General features: G+C 35.9%; 1 protein-coding gene across 2 annotated transcripts in view; it reads right to left on the reverse strand.

The window, feature by feature from the left end:
- The window catches only part of LOC123312004 (leucine-rich repeat-containing protein 15-like), a 121,754-nt gene that overhangs the window by 77,454 nt on the left and 27,066 nt on the right, over positions 1 to 17,234 (reverse strand). The window contains exon 1 of one of the 2 annotated variants that reach the window (XM_044896172.1): positions 16,318 to 16,652. The exons of the other annotated variant lie outside the window; for it this stretch is intronic. The gene's annotated coding sequence lies outside the window, so the exon portion shown is untranslated. Of the gene's footprint in view, positions 1 to 16,317; positions 16,653 to 17,234 lie in introns of those variants that run through there. 2 annotated transcript variants of the gene reach the window in all.

The following is a 17,234-nucleotide window of genomic DNA, read 5'->3' on the forward strand; positions in this document are numbered from 1 at the left end:
ATTCATTAGATAGCGTCCAACTTAGTTGGGGTCATTGAATTTTTGTTATTTTTTTGGTACGTAATGGTCATAATGAGAAAACTGGAAAACGTTGTGTTCTAAAAAAGATTCATCAAATGAATGAAAAACTATATTCCGAAATTCATTTCCTTTCATGAAACCGTTTGTGAGGTAGAACTAAAAATAACATTTTCTTATGGTTTTTCGAGAGTCTGTATCTTTTAAACCGAGCGGATTCGGAAAAACTTGTTAAGGAAAAAAGTGTTTCTATTGACCCCAAGAAACTACTGTTAAAATACGACGACGACTCACCCTGTATATTTAGAAAAAAAGAAAGTTTCTGTTGTTGACCACGCAGATCAAATTTGTGGAAAACATGATCAAATCTGACCGGTTCGAGAACGGTTGCGAACGGAAAATTAAATGTTATTCTTCCCGGACTGAAAAATTAGATTCGCAGAGCAATAATCTCCGTGCCATCGAGTGCCCGTCCGGCGGCGGGCGTGTGATTAATCATGCGAGGCGGCAGGGCGGAAAACAGACCTCGCGGACGGAAATATCGCAGTTTTCGGGCTCCACCGCGTGTTTCATTAATTCGTTTCGAACAAGTGATATAACTCAATCATTCAAACTCAACCAAGGGGCCGATTCTTGCGCGCTCTGCTGCCGGACGTCTCATAACTCACATTCGGGGTGGCTGAGGTGTTCGGGCCCTTTGTGCGTTCGCGCGCGCATCCATCACTCACACAATTTCGGGGTGAATTGATGCACCAAGTCGGGAGGATCGGAATATTAAATGACCCCTCCGGAGATGGGATCCATCAAGAGGAATGAGCGAATGGGGCGACTGGAATTCTTCAATTCAACTCTTTTTTACGGGCGTATTTTTTTCAATATAGTCAACAAGGAAGTTGGTTATGTGATGGTCTGTTTTCTTCATTTCAATGAAATTTTTATTCTTAATGCAAATTTAATAAAAGAAACGAATCCACGACTTGATAAGATTTAACTCTAAATGTCAAGATTAATTTACAATTTTCCGATACTCTCAAAGAAGGTTCTCAACTGGTATATTATACAGGGTGTGAGTCTTTGACTCGTACAAATATTTCAACAGTGCATTCTTGAGGTCAAAAGAAACACTTCTTTCCCATACCATTTCTTCCGATTCGGCCCTGATAAAAAGATATGGCCATTTTAAATTTTCATAATGAGCTGTGCCACCCCTGGTCAATCAAAACTACCTTCAGAAGAACTAGCTAAATCTGTGACACTACATATCTGGGGATCTTTTAAACAGAGTTATATTCAGCCAATTTATCAAATTTCACAGATACTTTTTGATTTTTGAACATCAAATCACTCGAAAACTGTGCATTATACGAGAAAGTATGAAGAATATACTTTTATTTCACAAAACGTCCAAATATTCATTAGACAGCATCAAACTCAGTTTCAAGAGTTGGCTTCTTTGAATTTTTGGTATTTTTATGGTAAGTAATGGTCAGAATGAGAAAATTGGTAGACGTGGGTGATATCTTGTGTTCGAAACAGATTCATAAAACGAACAAAAATCAATATTCCGAAATTCATTCCATTTGATGAAGCCGTTAGTGAGATGGAATTGAAAATAACATTTTTTTCAATGTTTGTGTACAGTATCTTTGTATCTGTGTGTATCTTTTAAACCGAGCCGATTCGGGAAAAATTGTAAAGGAAAATAGCGTTTCTTTTGACCTGAAGAATCTACTGTTAAAATATTTTTAAGAGTCAAAGACTCACACTGTATATATAACACCTGATTAGCCTCTTCTACATATGGTCCTTTTCTGTTTTACTCACTGTCCTTTTGTTGTAGCACTGCGTCCATGTACAGGGTGGGCAAAATTTGTTGTCTACTGAGAGGATCTCGAGAACTATAGCAGCTATAAGAAAACGGATGACACATTTAAGAGCTCTTTTTCGGAGAAACAAAGAATGGTGAAAACCGCCTCCTACGATACTTCGTTTTTGAGCTTGCCAATTTCGTGAAATTCTCACAACTTTAGTGTCTTTGAAGTTACAAATCTGAAACTTGAACCTTCTACAGGCATTTTTTTACGTAGAATCCACTGACGAGCTCCAAATATTTTTTCATTTCGAATCATTAGGTGAACATTCATTTTTTAAATGCAAACTTTAATTGGATTCCAGTTATTTTTGAATTGGAAAGTTCAGAACTCAAAGACAAAAAAGTTATGAGAACTTTTCGGAATCATCAAAATCTCAATTTTTGATTATAACTCGAAATCTAAAAATGATAGTCCGATTTTGTTTCCGGATTTGGATTAATCAGGAAAAAAGAGCTAGAATATGTCATCCGTTTTTTGCTAGCTGCTATAGTTCTCGAGAGACAGAGGTGAGCACAACCCCTTGATTTCAATAGGGATGAGGGGTGTAACAATAACTGATTTTGAAGATCGTATCTGGTACTATATAACCCTAAAATTTCGCTTCAAATATCCATCGATAATATAATGATATGTATTTAATATCATTATTTTGAGCTTTAATGTCACACAGTGTGTCCGTAACAACATATGCATGAAGCAAGTTCAGCTTAATGGCCATAAGGTACTATTAATTATCTCCAAACGATTCCTTTCGTTTTGAATCAGCCTGAATGTGTTACAAAGTTCAGAGTGCTGCCCCAAAAAGAGTAGTTCAAAACCCATGTAGAAAATCATCAATATTTTGTCACTTACAACTACTTCTTTTTAAATTTTGTTATTATGAGAACAATCTGCAGAATCTTCTCTAGAGAATAATGTTTAGAAGTAATACGCAAGTTGATTTAAATTTTCTGATTCGATTTTTGCTTATTATTGAATATTCTCTTGAGGCAGATGATGTTCTTTCTCTTTCACTTCTCTTATAGCATTTTGCTTACTTACACGTGCTTGAAGCGGAGAATTACAATCATTCAATATCCCGGAAGCTATCCCAAAACGAATCTCATTTGGAACAACGAATTTTCTAACAGGAAAAAAGACGACAATCTTTCATAAGTCCGCCTCTCGTTACTGGGACGTACCGAACCCAGCATCTGTCGCTCTCGTTCCTCCATTCAATGAGAATTACAATTCAAATTATCGCGAAGGAAATTCCATTCGCCTGAAAAAATAAAGGAGCGGAAAATGCCACTAATGGATTCCCCAAAATTAGATACGGACATAATCGCGACATCTAATTGAATTTTCGCAGAACCCAAGCTTGGGACGTATACGGGATTCTCGTGAATATCTTGCCCCGTAATGTTGGCGGCATTGTTACAAATGATTTGACGCACGCGAGGCCTCTATCATGGAAATTGTGAAAAATGAGATTTAGTATTGTACTTGAGCTGGGGACGAGAAGATAAATAATATATAGTCTGACCCACTAAGCAACCTAGCTCCTGTCGGCTACATACCTATACTCCATTCACTTTTATTTTAGCACTCGGTTGGCCATGAAAATTTGACTCATTTCACTCTGTATGGTACGAAAGTGTGGGGTTATGACGCTTGTCAAAACATTTTTGGGTTTTAAATCAACGCTATGTTGCCCGTTCTACGTAAAAGTTTCTGTTATTACGTATTTTATCACAATGTCGAATCTCTTCGGAAAATATGTGGCGAACATAATTGAAGTTTATACAAACTGATTGAAGGCATACCAAATCCAGTTATTTGCATGGAAAATACAAGAGATCAGTATAATATTATAATATGCACTAGCTTGAGGAGAGTTAATGTTCGTTATCTTCTTTGGCTAAAGTTTGAATACGTTACATCAGTTGTAGATTTCAAAAATATTAACCCGAAGATGAAATGCATATGATGCAGTGGTTGGGAATGGGCATCTCTCGAAGGAATTAACAGATAATTACAAGAATGTTAAATTATTCAACAAAAATCATCTTGCATCAATTTAAGTAAAAGGAATTAAAGGAAGTTCCAAGTCAAGATGAACTTCACCTTTGAACAAAAATTTCACATGAATAAACAATTAACAGAACAACGGGCGCGTATTTGTGGTTGTTCATCTTAATACATTGATAAAATAATGATAATTAGGTATTTATTGGTACCTTAAGACATTCACAATGTAAGACAAGTCAAATAAAAAATAGAAGAATCAGCTTTCGGGAACTTATTCTACGATGACATTAATCGAAAATCCTGTAGTAAACAGGATTCGCGCAAATATAAAATTCTCAAATACCACCACTTTTTTGGGTCTCCCAATAGAAGAAAATTCTTTGTCATCCTCCTCATTCACAATCTTTCTGATTGTGGAAATATTCAGCAGAAATATAAGTCGTTTAGGTTCAGATGAAACATTATATGAAGGTCTGACGTATTGTGGATTTTAGAATATCTGGGTGAAACTATTTGAATGAGCGGACCTAAATTCTAAATAGCACTTCCTGAAACCCTGTCTCTTTTTTCAATCACTTTCGGCATTTTCGTAATAAAAATTGATATTAGTTGTGGTAACGGCGTTATGACATTAACGACATTTCATGAGCGCCAACCTTACTCCGTTCTAGTTACAAAAACTTGAGAAAATTATTTCATGGCCAACCGACTGCTAAAATAAATTTGAATGGAGTATACTCTTGATTCATTCATTACCTACTATAGGCATTATTGTAGGAATGCCTGGTAATGAAACTATAGTTTTTATCGCGAAAAATCAAAAAATTTCGAAGTCATATTGTCGATTGAAGGTTAAAATGGTAAATTAATCCCTAATATGGCCTTTTGTATCCCACACGTGACAAAACAAACGAATATGTCCACAATAATTAAATTTTAATTCGAAAAAAAGAATAAACCAAACAAATTGTTCTTATCAACTTAATATTGAAGATGAAATATGTAGCCATATGAGAATTTTTTCCGGGAAAAAGTAACTGGGTCGAAAAAAGGGTCGAACAGAAGAAGCATATTAATTCTGCGAAGAATGAAGCGCCTGAAAACACTGACCCAGCCATATCTCAGAAATTTAAAGCGCTCTTTTACGCTGTAGACCGAAATACATTTATCATAAGATAACATTATTAAAAGGGGTCCATGGCTTTATGGTAACTCAATATTTCAAGTAGGTTCTTGAGGTCTTGAAGATAATATCCAATTACCATGCTAATTAAAAATAGAACTGCGCGAAAAGAACCACAATGTGTAATATTCGCATCTGTTTTAGGTCCACCGACAAAAAACTGCCAGGGCCGTAGTTGGAAGTCGAATATCAAATGGAGAATTGAGAAGAAGGTACAGTGAGAAGTTGATTATTGATTGACTTCGTGTTTTGATCTATATCGCTTCCCTATATTCAGAGAAATTATGGAAATGTTAGTTGATTGTTTCATTTTTGTTTGTTTCTATCTTATATTTCTCATATCTAGTAATGTTGAATTGTCCTATAGATATAGTTTTGTAACAATCCTTGGATGAATAAATTACTCATTTATTTACACCTTGTACCTACAGCAAAGAAGCTTGAAAAAAGTACTCTGCATCAGTTACGTGAAAACTAAGAATCACTCTTTAAACCACTGGTGAAAAATCCAACATCAGAGAAGAAATGTCGAAGATACAAATAGAATGGGAGCAAAAATTACTCAATGAAATTGCTATTTCCATAGCAAAAAATGGTATAATATTATACGAGGATAGATTGAAAAATTCTTAGCCTACTATACAACCAAACTAAATTTCAATGTCGAAATATTTTATTGCTCAACATATTCTTCTCTTAATTGAAGGAACCTCCAATTAAGCGAACCTGTAACGTCTCTAGACCTATCAAAAAAAATGTTTCTTCTTGTTCGGCAAACCAGACCTCCACAGCTTCTTTTACCTCCTCGTTGCTACCCTTATTCAAAAAATCAATCAGGATTACTCCATGGCAATCTCAAAAAACTGAAGCAAGAACTTTTCCAGCAGATTTTTGGACACCAAACTTCTTAAGTCTTGGAGAACTTGAGTGTCGTCATTCCATCGATTATTGCTTTGTTTCTGGTTCGTAGAAATTTACCCAAGTCTCATCCATAGTAACAATTCGGTTTAAGAAGTTTACATCGTTTTCAAATCGAGCACAGATCGAACGCGATGCTTCTACCCTTTCACGCTTTTGGTCAACATTCCGAACATTTGGGGATCCATTTTGCAGCAATTTTCCTCATGTCCACATTGACGTGAACTATATTATGAACGCGTTCGTATGAAATATTCAGTGCTTCACATATCCGTTTAAGCCCAATTCGACGGTCTGATAAAATCATGTCATGAACTACATCGATATTTTCGGGGACTGACACAGAAACTGGCATTCCCGATCGGTCATCATCTTCAATGGAAAATTTACCTCTTTTGAAGCTTGCAGTCCAATTTTTCACGGTCGCATACGAAGGAAATTGATCATCAAGGGTATTAAGCATATCTTTGTGAATCTGCTTATCTCTTAACCCTTTTGAATACAGGTACTTGATGGCTCGATACTCCAATTTTTCGATTTTCACAATTTCGGTGGACATCTATACCTATACTATACTTTATTGACCAAAATTCCTCAAACTTCACAGTAACACTTCTAATGAGTTATTGTTCGTTGCTATGGTAACGCAATATTTTTTGTATGCACCGAACTAGTCTAGGCTAACTAGATATCAATACATCCTCGTTATTTTTGTGCTAATTTGAAGACTTGTCTCTTCTTTTCTAGAGATTCTTGGAGATGTTTGAATAACCAAGAATTGTTACTTGAGTTTAGGTTTGTTCAAACTTTCAATGGCTAAATGTCATTAAAATCATCTCTTTCATGATGGCCTCCGGTTGAAAGTAGAACATATTGGTTATATGAATAGAAATTTGTTGAAACTCTCTACGAAATAAAGTTTTGATGCCTTTGCCTTTGATAAGTTTACAATTGACCAACAAGTCTTGCGTCTTAGATGAAGAATCGTCTCCATTTAAGCCCTTAGACAAAACGAAACTGCCACTAATAAAGTAATCAGATTATAAGAGCAATTTTCAGGATCCGGAACTTTTTGGCTTCGAGATAACCCAAAATATAAGGATGAATCTCAAACAATATCCTCTTATTCTGCATATTATGCCAAAAAGTCGTTCCAACTCGCCGGAGAACCAAGTGAAAACTCCTCGGAAAATTCAATTAACCCAAATTGATATAGCTATTATCCACCATATCTAATCTCGTTAAAACCATTTATGGTTTCAACCATCCTCCCCAAGTCTCGGCTAGCTTTCAAAGCGATTGCGACGATTTCCGCTTTTCCGGTTTTTTCACGTGCCAAAGTCGAATAGCCGGCAGAAACATAATTATTCTTTATTTTAAACAAGTTAACGGGTCCGCGAAGACACTCCCACAATTCAATTTTCCGTCGTTTTGATCATTCGACGAAGTTGTATAGAGTGATAATAAGGCCTTGGAGATTTCTGGGTTCGAAGCTGTAGCCGGAGGTTCCGGGGGATTATCATCGGACTCGAAGTTTTGCGGATTGGGATTGTTTTATTGTCCGGATTTTCGGGAGTTTTCCGGGATCTTGACACGGTCCGGGAGGATTGGTTAGCGCAGTTAGTTCTCCCGGAATCGACTATTATAGAACTGACCTCTCTTCCTTCAGAGTTCTTCATTTTGTATAAGAACTTATAATGTTTTCAACAAAGACGTGTTACGAATTCAAGGTTACTACTATGATAAATTGATCGAAGAAGAGCACGAGAAAAAAATGATCACTCCTCCAAAATATTTTATGATTCCAAAAGAGCTGCCTTCATAGAAAGGTTTTTATTTCCAATGTCGAAATATAACAAATTTCAGTATTCAAGAAATGAAAAAAGTATTTCATTACGGAAATACTGCTAACGTTTAGCTTTGTGCCACAGTTTAGGCGAGTGTGAATTCCATCACTCGAAAACTAAGTAGTTGAGATAATACTCCTACAGTGAAAAATGTTATATAAAGTATAAAGTAGAGTCTTTATAAATGATTTTACGAGGATGTATTGATAACTAGTTAGCCTAGACCAGTTCCATGCATAAAAAAAATATTGCGTTGCCATAGCAACGAACAATAGAGAGAGAGAGAAAGTTTATTTCAATGGCCATCGACCTAGGTCCTTCAGCCCACGAACAATAACTCATTGGAGGTGTGAGTGTGAAGTTTGAGGTCAAAAAAGTAAACCTGAGATACGCAATAAATTAAAAGATAGAAGATGTCCACCGAAATTGTGAAAATCGAAAAATTGGAGTATCGAGCCATCATCAAGTACCTGTATTTAAATGGGTTAAGAGGTAAGCAGATTTACGAACATATGCTTAATACCCTTGGTGATCAATGTCCTTCGAGAGGTAAATTTTCCATTGAAGATGATGACCGATCGGGAAGGCCAGTTTCTGTGTCAGTCCCCGAAAATATCGATGCAGTTCATGACATGATTTTATCAGACCGTCAAATTGGGCTAAAACGGATATCTGAAGCACTGAATATTTCATACGAACGCGTTTATCATATAGTTCACGTCAATTTGGACATGAGAAAAATTGCTGCAAAATGGATCCCCAAAAGCGTGAAAGTGTAGAAGCATCGCGTTCGATCTGTGCTCGATTTGAAAACGATGTAGACTTCTTAAACCGAATTGTTACTATGGGTGAGACTTGGGTGCATTTCTACGATCCATAAACAAAGCAACAATCGATGGAATGGCGACACTCTGGTTCTCCAAGATCTAAGAAAGAAGTTTCGTGTCCAAAAATCTGCTGGAAAAATTCTTGCTTCAATTTTTTGGGATTGCCATGGAGTAATCATGATTGATTTTTTGGATAAGGGTAGAACAATAATCGGAAATTACTATTCGTCATTAGTGACCACTCTACGGGAAAAAATTAAAGAGAAAAGACGCGGAAAGCTATCAAAAGGTTTTTGCAGGACAACGCCCCTGCACACGAATCTCATGCTGCCATGCAAAAATTCGTGATTTTGGGTTTGAATTACTAGAACACTCCCCCCCTTATTCACCAGATTTGGCTCCATCCGACTATCATCTCTTTTCTCAACTGAAGAAAAAGTTTAAAAGGTCGTAAATTTTCTTCCAACGAGGAGGTAATTAATACGATTCTGAATTGAGTGGTGAAAAAAAAATAAAACCTCGTTTCATAATGAAAATCTGCAAATTTTCACACAACCTGATATTTGATTATTATTATTACTTGGAAAAGGAAAAACTGAAAGAAAAACACTCTTGCGGAATTTTCCGAGGACAGATCGTTGAAAAAGTTCCTTGGGAACTTTAATACTGCGAGATCTAAGAAGTATCTAGATCTTAGCAAGGATATTCTATATCCCTGTACTGGCTTCCTAACAGAGCATTTCCTCTGGAATCGCCCAATGAAAATGCTTCTAGCTGGAAACTAATGAGCGCAGATTCTTTGGAAAGGAGGAAAAAGATGAGGGAATGTCTTCTCATTGAAGCCAATGTAAAGTTAGACGACACAGCAGAGAAAACAGCTCTGATAGGGACACAATAGATCTTGAGATCATAGTGCAATGACTGCAATTCAACCTCCTGTATACTCAATCAGAAAAGTATCGATTAGATGAAGAATATAAGGATTTCCAGTTTTGGAGATAAAAATTATTCAAAGCCACTATTTCTGCATCTTTCTTCAAATCAATTCAAATAAAAATTTCATTACGGCTTTTTTTTACTGGCGCTCTCAATTTTTCACCAACTGTTTTAGAATCACCTTGTCAGCTTGGGGCCTTATCAACTCTTTATCCAGCCCTGATTCCATGAGTTTAACCCATCCCCAACCACTATAATGCAGGTCCCAAGAAAAATTGCAAGAATGCAACTTCATCAATTAAGGACAGATTTGAATGCGTGACCAAAAACAAGCCTTCTTAAGAACGTTCAACACACAAAGTTCCTAATTCATTGACGTTAATCTCCTGCAGCATCTTGCATTATTCATCCGACCAAATCCCGATTTCTCAATGAGTTATTACTCAACTTGGAGTTGAATTTGTCCGCAAATATTCCTGGTTGAAATCATCCTCCAGTATCATTCCCGGCCGCAATGACATTTTAATTCCCCGAATGCGTACTTCAACAACTATTTAATAGCAATCTGATATCGGGAGTTCCTAGGGGAATGCTCGGGATCCAGGGGCCTAGATATGAATTAGTAGGGTAGATTAGAAAATACTTATAACACGGACGTGGTGGGCTTACCGTTTGCTGAGGCTCATTTGAATTCTGCAGAGACAGAAGTGTAAATCCTTGCGAAAGAGCCGATATTGGAACGTGGGATTGCTTCATAAACTGAACTGGTTATTGTGGGAGGGAACAAGCTGTGATATCTAGGAATGGCTCTGATTACGGGTGCCTTCATAAGAAATAGACCGATCTGCAGGTTGCGATAGCGTAAAAAGCCGGTGTTATAAGAGGTAGCAGTGGTTATCTCTGAACAGTCTGAACACTTAAAAGAATCGAAATGAACTCGCTTTATTTTATACAGGATGTTCAGAAAAGCGACCGATAGTGTAAGAATAGTATAAGAAAGCTCCGTTGTGTTCCTTCATAAAGACCCTCAAAAACAAAAATGCTCGTTTTAATCCTGTCAGTCGTCAGCAGAATCAAGAATTTTTGCATAGGCCAAATTGATATTCTGTCATATACCTTCAATTGAAGAATATGTTGAAATAAACCTAGAAATAAACTATCGGATATGCGACCATCTGTTATCGAAGCACTCAACTCTCATCTCAATTCAAAGATAATAATATGGGATGACTTAAAAAAAAACAACTTAAGAGGCAAGAATAACCAAGTCTTCTCATTCTGAATGGCTTTCTTACAGAAAAGTTTTTCATCAGCAGGCACCTAATGAGATTAGATCTAGTAGTAACTAGCGATACAAATTCTGTGGGGAGGAGGAAAAAATTCTTTTTGGACCGAAAATTGTAGGAGCGTAAGAAGCATACCTGATACTGGATTCATCTATCAAAAAATTACCTCCCAAATGATGAGCACCTTGTATAAATTGGCGTTCAAACTTTGGTGTGGACGATAGCAGAACCAAACAGCTAATCGAGTGATGGAGTGTTAAATTGACCATATATCTGAGAACATCATAAGTGTTCTCATAACGACCAATACCTAATAATTGAACTCTATGAGCTTTATACATGTACTGGATCATTGTGACATCAATTTATGGTCACTAGTGTCCCATGCATTGATTTCAAATTGCTGTATTAATTTGGTCCTGAATCGATGAAGTTTCGAGAGGTCTCATTGAGAAAATCGAACAGATATCAAATGATTGATCCAGCAATCAATGCAGTTTTTCTTCCAGGAAACCTATCACCTGTAAGATCCCTGGAATTTTCAGTTTTTCCTTTCCTATAATTATAACCACTCCTGAAATTTTAACATCTAGTTTTCGAAACCTGAACAAAACACCATGTTTGTCAGCGATCTCAAAAACTGCTGGAGACAACTGGGTGAAATATAAGGAGAAAAAACAAGTGACCATTCGAGCCCTTCCTGATAAACTGCTGAACATACATTCTTGAAAAGCAAAACAAGATTGTAAGGTTTTGAAAGGGAAATTTACTCTACCCAAGATCTTACACTAATACAACCCTGTACAAATCCCCACATATTCCATCAATTCAATCTATTAATACAAGACCCGTGTATGGTTGTTTTTCTTCGGATGAGATCTTAAGAGGGGTCCGGTTGTTTATTTTTGCGCGTTATAGGAGGGAACAGATAAAATGTCGCCATATTATCTCAAGCTTTCGCGTCTCAATATCTCTTGTCAGCACTTTATTGCCTGCGTTGAGGCCTTTGAAACCGCTTTATTTGCGGTATTATTAGATGTTTACATCTTCATAGGAGGATATTGTTGTCGCGTCTACCTTAAGGAAATACTTTGCTTTTCTAAACCATTGAAATCACTTTGAAAGCAAGATCATTTTTGTATAGGTTATTGACAATAACAACAGTTGGATTAACGCTTTTGAGCATCCAGGAATATCATTTTCTTGATATTATTATATTAGAAACTAGCTGACCCGGCAAACGTTGTTTTGCCATATAAATAATTTCCATGTTGTATCATAAAAAAATAGAAATTAAAAATTTTGTCTAAAAAATAAAAAAAAAATTTAGGGGTGGACTACCCCTAACATTTAGGGGGATGAAAAATAGATGTTGGCCGATTCTCATAGATAGCTGACCCGGCAAACGTTGTTTTGCCATATAAATAATTTCCTAATGATTAAATTACTAAAATGGCTATTAAAAAATAAGGGTTGATCGTAGAAGGGTGAAAATTGAGGATTGTATGTATTTTTGTATGTTGTATCATAAAAAAATAGAAATTAAAAATTTTGTCTAAAAAATACAAAAAAAAATTTAGGGGTGCAATACCCCTAACGTTTAGGGGGATGAAAAATAGATGTTGGCCGATTCTCATAGATAGCTGACCCGGCAAACGTTGTTTTGCCATATAAATAATTTCCTAATGATTAAATTACTAAAATGGCTATTAAAAAATAAGGGTTGATCGTAGAGGGGTGAAAATTGAGGATTGTATGTATTTTTGTATGTTGTATCATAAAAAAATAGAAATTAAAAATTTTGTCTAAAAAATACAAAAAAAAATTTAGGGGTGCACTACCCCTAACATTTAGGGGGATGAAAAATAGATGTTGGCCGATTCTCATAGATAGCTGACCCGGCAAACGTTGTTTTGCCATATAAATAATTTCCTAATGATTAAATTACTAAAATGGCTATTAAAAAATAAGGGGTGATCGTAGAAGGGTGAAAATTGAGGATTGTATGTATTTTTGTATGTTGTATCATAAAAAAATAGAAATTAAAAATTTTGTCTAAAAAATACAAAAAAAAATTTAGGGGTGGACTACCCCTAACATTTAGGGGGATGAAAAATAGATGTTGGCCGATTCTCATAGATACCGGATAAGCACAAAAAATTTCATCAAAATCGGTCAAGCCGTTTCGGAGGAGTATGGTAACGAAAACTATGACACGAGAATTTTATATACATATTAGATATATTTCGATGTTTACCTTTGAATGTTGTCCTTCCAGTGAAAACAAACATGAAGTCAAATAGGACAAGAAAAATCCAATATTTATGTTCATCAGATACCACAAGAGTTGAGAAATTAGTTCAAGTTTATGAAAGCTTCTTCGGTTCATTAGAAAATGAGAGCATTATTCATAGACTCAGACATTATACCGAAAATAACCCCTTCTACCTGCTTCCTATCTTCCAAGAATCATCACACCTGCCTATTATCATACAGCTTGGTTGTTACTCGCATGTAATCAGATGATGAAGCAAATCAGTGTTGAATTTACCATCTGAATAATCGAAACACTGAACGTATTGAACGAGTTCCAATAGAAGCTCGAAATACATTAGTTGAGCCTGAGTTGAGCTGAATTTTCCAAGTGTGTAGCAATGGGTATGGGTACCTATTTCTCAGCAAGCCGTGAAAAGTATAGTAGATCAAAAATATGTATCTATTGGACAATCCTACCAACATGCCCCAGGGCTTCATGTAGAAACTTTCAAAGAATCAATATTTTTGTATGGAAAATTATAATAACTCTCAAGTTCTAACTAGTCTGGATTAAGCTTTCAGTATCATACTTGTAAGGTATTTCCTCGGAGTGTAATTCTGTTATATTAGAAACTTCAAACCCAGTCTACATATATCCCCATTACGAGCCTCTATCAAAGTTCCTTTGTGGAGTTCCAGGATTCAGATCATAGTTCTAACAGTGTTCAAGGACTCCTGCAAATAGCTGAAGTCCTACTCAAGTTAGTAATGAATAAAGCTGGAGCAGCCATCTCTTCGATTATCATTTCATATCATACAGGGTGTTTGGTAAAATGAAATCATTATCCATAGATCTATCTCGCTATCATCAACCAACACACGTACCCCTCTAAACGAATCCAAAATGATATAAGAATTATTGAGAATTGCATTTCGTTTAAAAAATTGTGGATTTCTTTTTATTCATCAAATGACAGATTTCAAAAAATCATAAATCAAATGTATTCCTCAATTAATTCAACTAGAAAAGACGACAGAACTGATTTACTTCTGGAAATTGAGTATTTTCTGAACTAAATTCAGTATTTGGGACACCAATTTGTTGAGACACCAATTTGTTGAGACACCAATTTGTTGAGACACCAATTTGTTGGGACACCAACAAATTGCTACAAATTTGTTTGCTCAGGACATAGACATTTCCTACTTTATCCTCTGTTGAAAATATATGAAAAATCGTAATTTCTCTTCTGATACAAGAAATGACACTAGAAAAGAAACATCTTATTACTGAATCGTTCAAATTCGGTTTCATCGATGCAGGTCAATCTGAAGGTAAGACTGTCAGGTAGTTTCCTCTATAAGATCTTTTTGTCCTTTCAAACACAACACAATTCGCTATCCCATGTGAGCATGAAAAGTTCTCCAATGCTGAATTCATAGTACCTAAATCTCCTTAGAAATTTAAAAAACGTGACCATTCAAAATCACACAGAATTCCAAGCCAATTCAAGCAAAACTCTTTGGCGTTGTCGGCAACTATGACATTTGTAAAAAAATAATCTTCTATTCTATTTTTTCGCCCAGCTGCATATGTGGGAATTCTTCAGAACAAAACCTAGAAATAGTCTAGAAAAACCGGTTTGATTTTTAGTTGGAACAATGGATGCAATAAAAATCCAAGAAAAGAAATAGTGTCTACGGTCAGAAAAAAGTTTTTTGCTTATAACGATCCCATTTTTATGCCATAAAATTGGCAGTGCTTTTCAGGTTTAACCAATTCAGCGATTATTTTTAAGTATTCCTGGCATTATTTTTATGATTAATCTATATGTTTCTGTTTTCTGGATTCTGAGAAAAAAATTAAAAATTCCTCTTCAAATGCCATCTTTCGGGGGCTGTATATTAAAATAAATTCTACTCGATATTGCAATATGAAGAAAGGTTGAAAAATAAATTCATACCTTTTTCGTAGAAAAATACCCAATTTTACTTTTTTTTGACGGCAACCTTAGATATTTATGCTAGAAATGGATACCCTTTTGTTGCAGAGGATGATTTGGTAATTTATTTCTTTATTAAATGTTTTTTTATTATAGGGGTAATATTCAGGTTAAGCTAGGTTTCAAAGTTGAGGTTAAACTTATCGAATTTGAATTTTCATTTTGTTATGTATTTTGAGGTCAATGCGTACTCTCTAGGAGTGGTTGATGTTTTTGAAGTGTTATCCAAAGCAAGCCTTTTCGTATATAGTGCATCAATTGAGAAAAGGTGAAATGTTTATTATTTTGTAGTTGTGACTTTTTTTCGCATGATTCATCAATTACCCCTGAAGTGTATGTTATTAACCTGAAAATGCATAAAAAAAGTAAAACTTATTATGCAATGAGTTCGACATCATTGTGACAGAGGATTAGTTGAAAAAAAAATCACTTACGACAAAATTATCCTCGTCAACGAATAGTGTATCCAATTCTGACACAAAAAATTAAAATTGCCATTCAAAAAACTCGACTAACTTTCAACCCTTGTTCTTAGAAGAGTTGAAAAATTTCGTAATTTATAATTACACTTAACCTGCTAGAGCATTCTTGTAGACAATAGTCAATACGAGAGTCAATACTACTAGGAATTTTGTGCGTTAATTTTTTCCTCGATTTAATCGGTTTGAAATAATTTTTTAGAGCAATATGATACGAAGAAGAGAACCTTCATATATTTTTTAAATCGATATCCTTCAACGTCAGCCAATAAACACAAAATTCAAATGGATGAAAACAAGTGCTGCCTGATATTCACGTCTTTCTGGGACGTTGAAGTAAAAAATAAGATTATACCGAATTTGCTGCAGGTAACACGGGGAAAACTGCCGATGCAAATCGAATTTTAAGGTTATCGCGATATACCTACATACCTCGCTACATACAAAAACATCAATCACTCAATCGACACTTCCCCATATGCCGCTACAAGCTTAAGGCAACGAAAACGACGACAAAAATCTACTTATTTCATCAAGAATCCCATTTCATACGAAAACAAGATTGATTTTCCGGATCCGTTTCCATGGAGAGAGAACCCAACAATGATTTTCCGGAAGCGCTTTCGCGCAGCATCCCTCCGGATGCAGACACAACATCACTGACCACAGACTCTACCTACCTTGAAATTTTCGGAAAATCCACGAAATCAAAATCCTCGGGTACTGTCACTCACAAAAAGTTCGACACTCGCAAGTTACGCGTGTGATTTACATTAAAAAAACGCCGGCTATTCGTTCTAATATCGCAGTCGGCACTGGGAGACATACGAAACGCGCGTTGGGAAGCCCACTAGATGGGGGAGCTTGAAAGCGTGTTCGGTTAGTGCGCAGCTTTCTGTTTACTACGGAACACGAGGCCTCTGGCTTCGAATTTGAACCCCCGTATGTGTGTAATGAGATTCGTTAAACGTGATATCCTGCCGGCTTTCATTCAGTACTTGGCCCCGCACACCTGATCGAACCGGTAGAGGTGGCTTCACGCATACGGAACCCGCGTATCTAATGGGATTTGTTTCCGCAAATGAGGCGATGTCGCTAGGAATAATAAGTGTCGAATATGAACGGGATCCTGTTGTGATTGTGGGAGGATAATGCGAATCACATCAAGAGTTAATTTTTTCCATGATAGCCGAAATTTCTCGTCAATATATTGTATAAGTTTCACTCCAACACTGCAAAAACCTTCAGAGATTAAAGCAGGCTTGTCAGATAAGGCAAGAGAGACTGAACCTCCTCATACAGCTGAGCACCAAAATTCATATTGAACAAACATTTCTGAATTACGAGGATATATTGAAAAATTCTCAGCCTACTATAGAAGCAAACGAAATTTCAATGTCAAAATTTCTTATTACTCAACATTTTCTCCTCTTAATTGAATACATTTATTACTGCGAACCTTCAAAGTCTCTAGACCTTTCAAAAAAAATGTGTCTCCAAACCAGACCTTCACAGATTTTATTACCTCCTCGTTGGAAGAAAATTCACGACCTTTTAAACTTTTTTTCAGTTGAAGAAAGAGATGATAGTCGGATGG

Source organism: Coccinella septempunctata, chromosome 4 (genome assembly GCF_907165205.1).
Source record: "Coccinella septempunctata chromosome 4, icCocSept1.1, whole genome shotgun sequence".
NCBI classification, from domain to species: Eukaryota; Metazoa; Arthropoda; class Insecta; order Coleoptera; family Coccinellidae; genus Coccinella; species Coccinella septempunctata.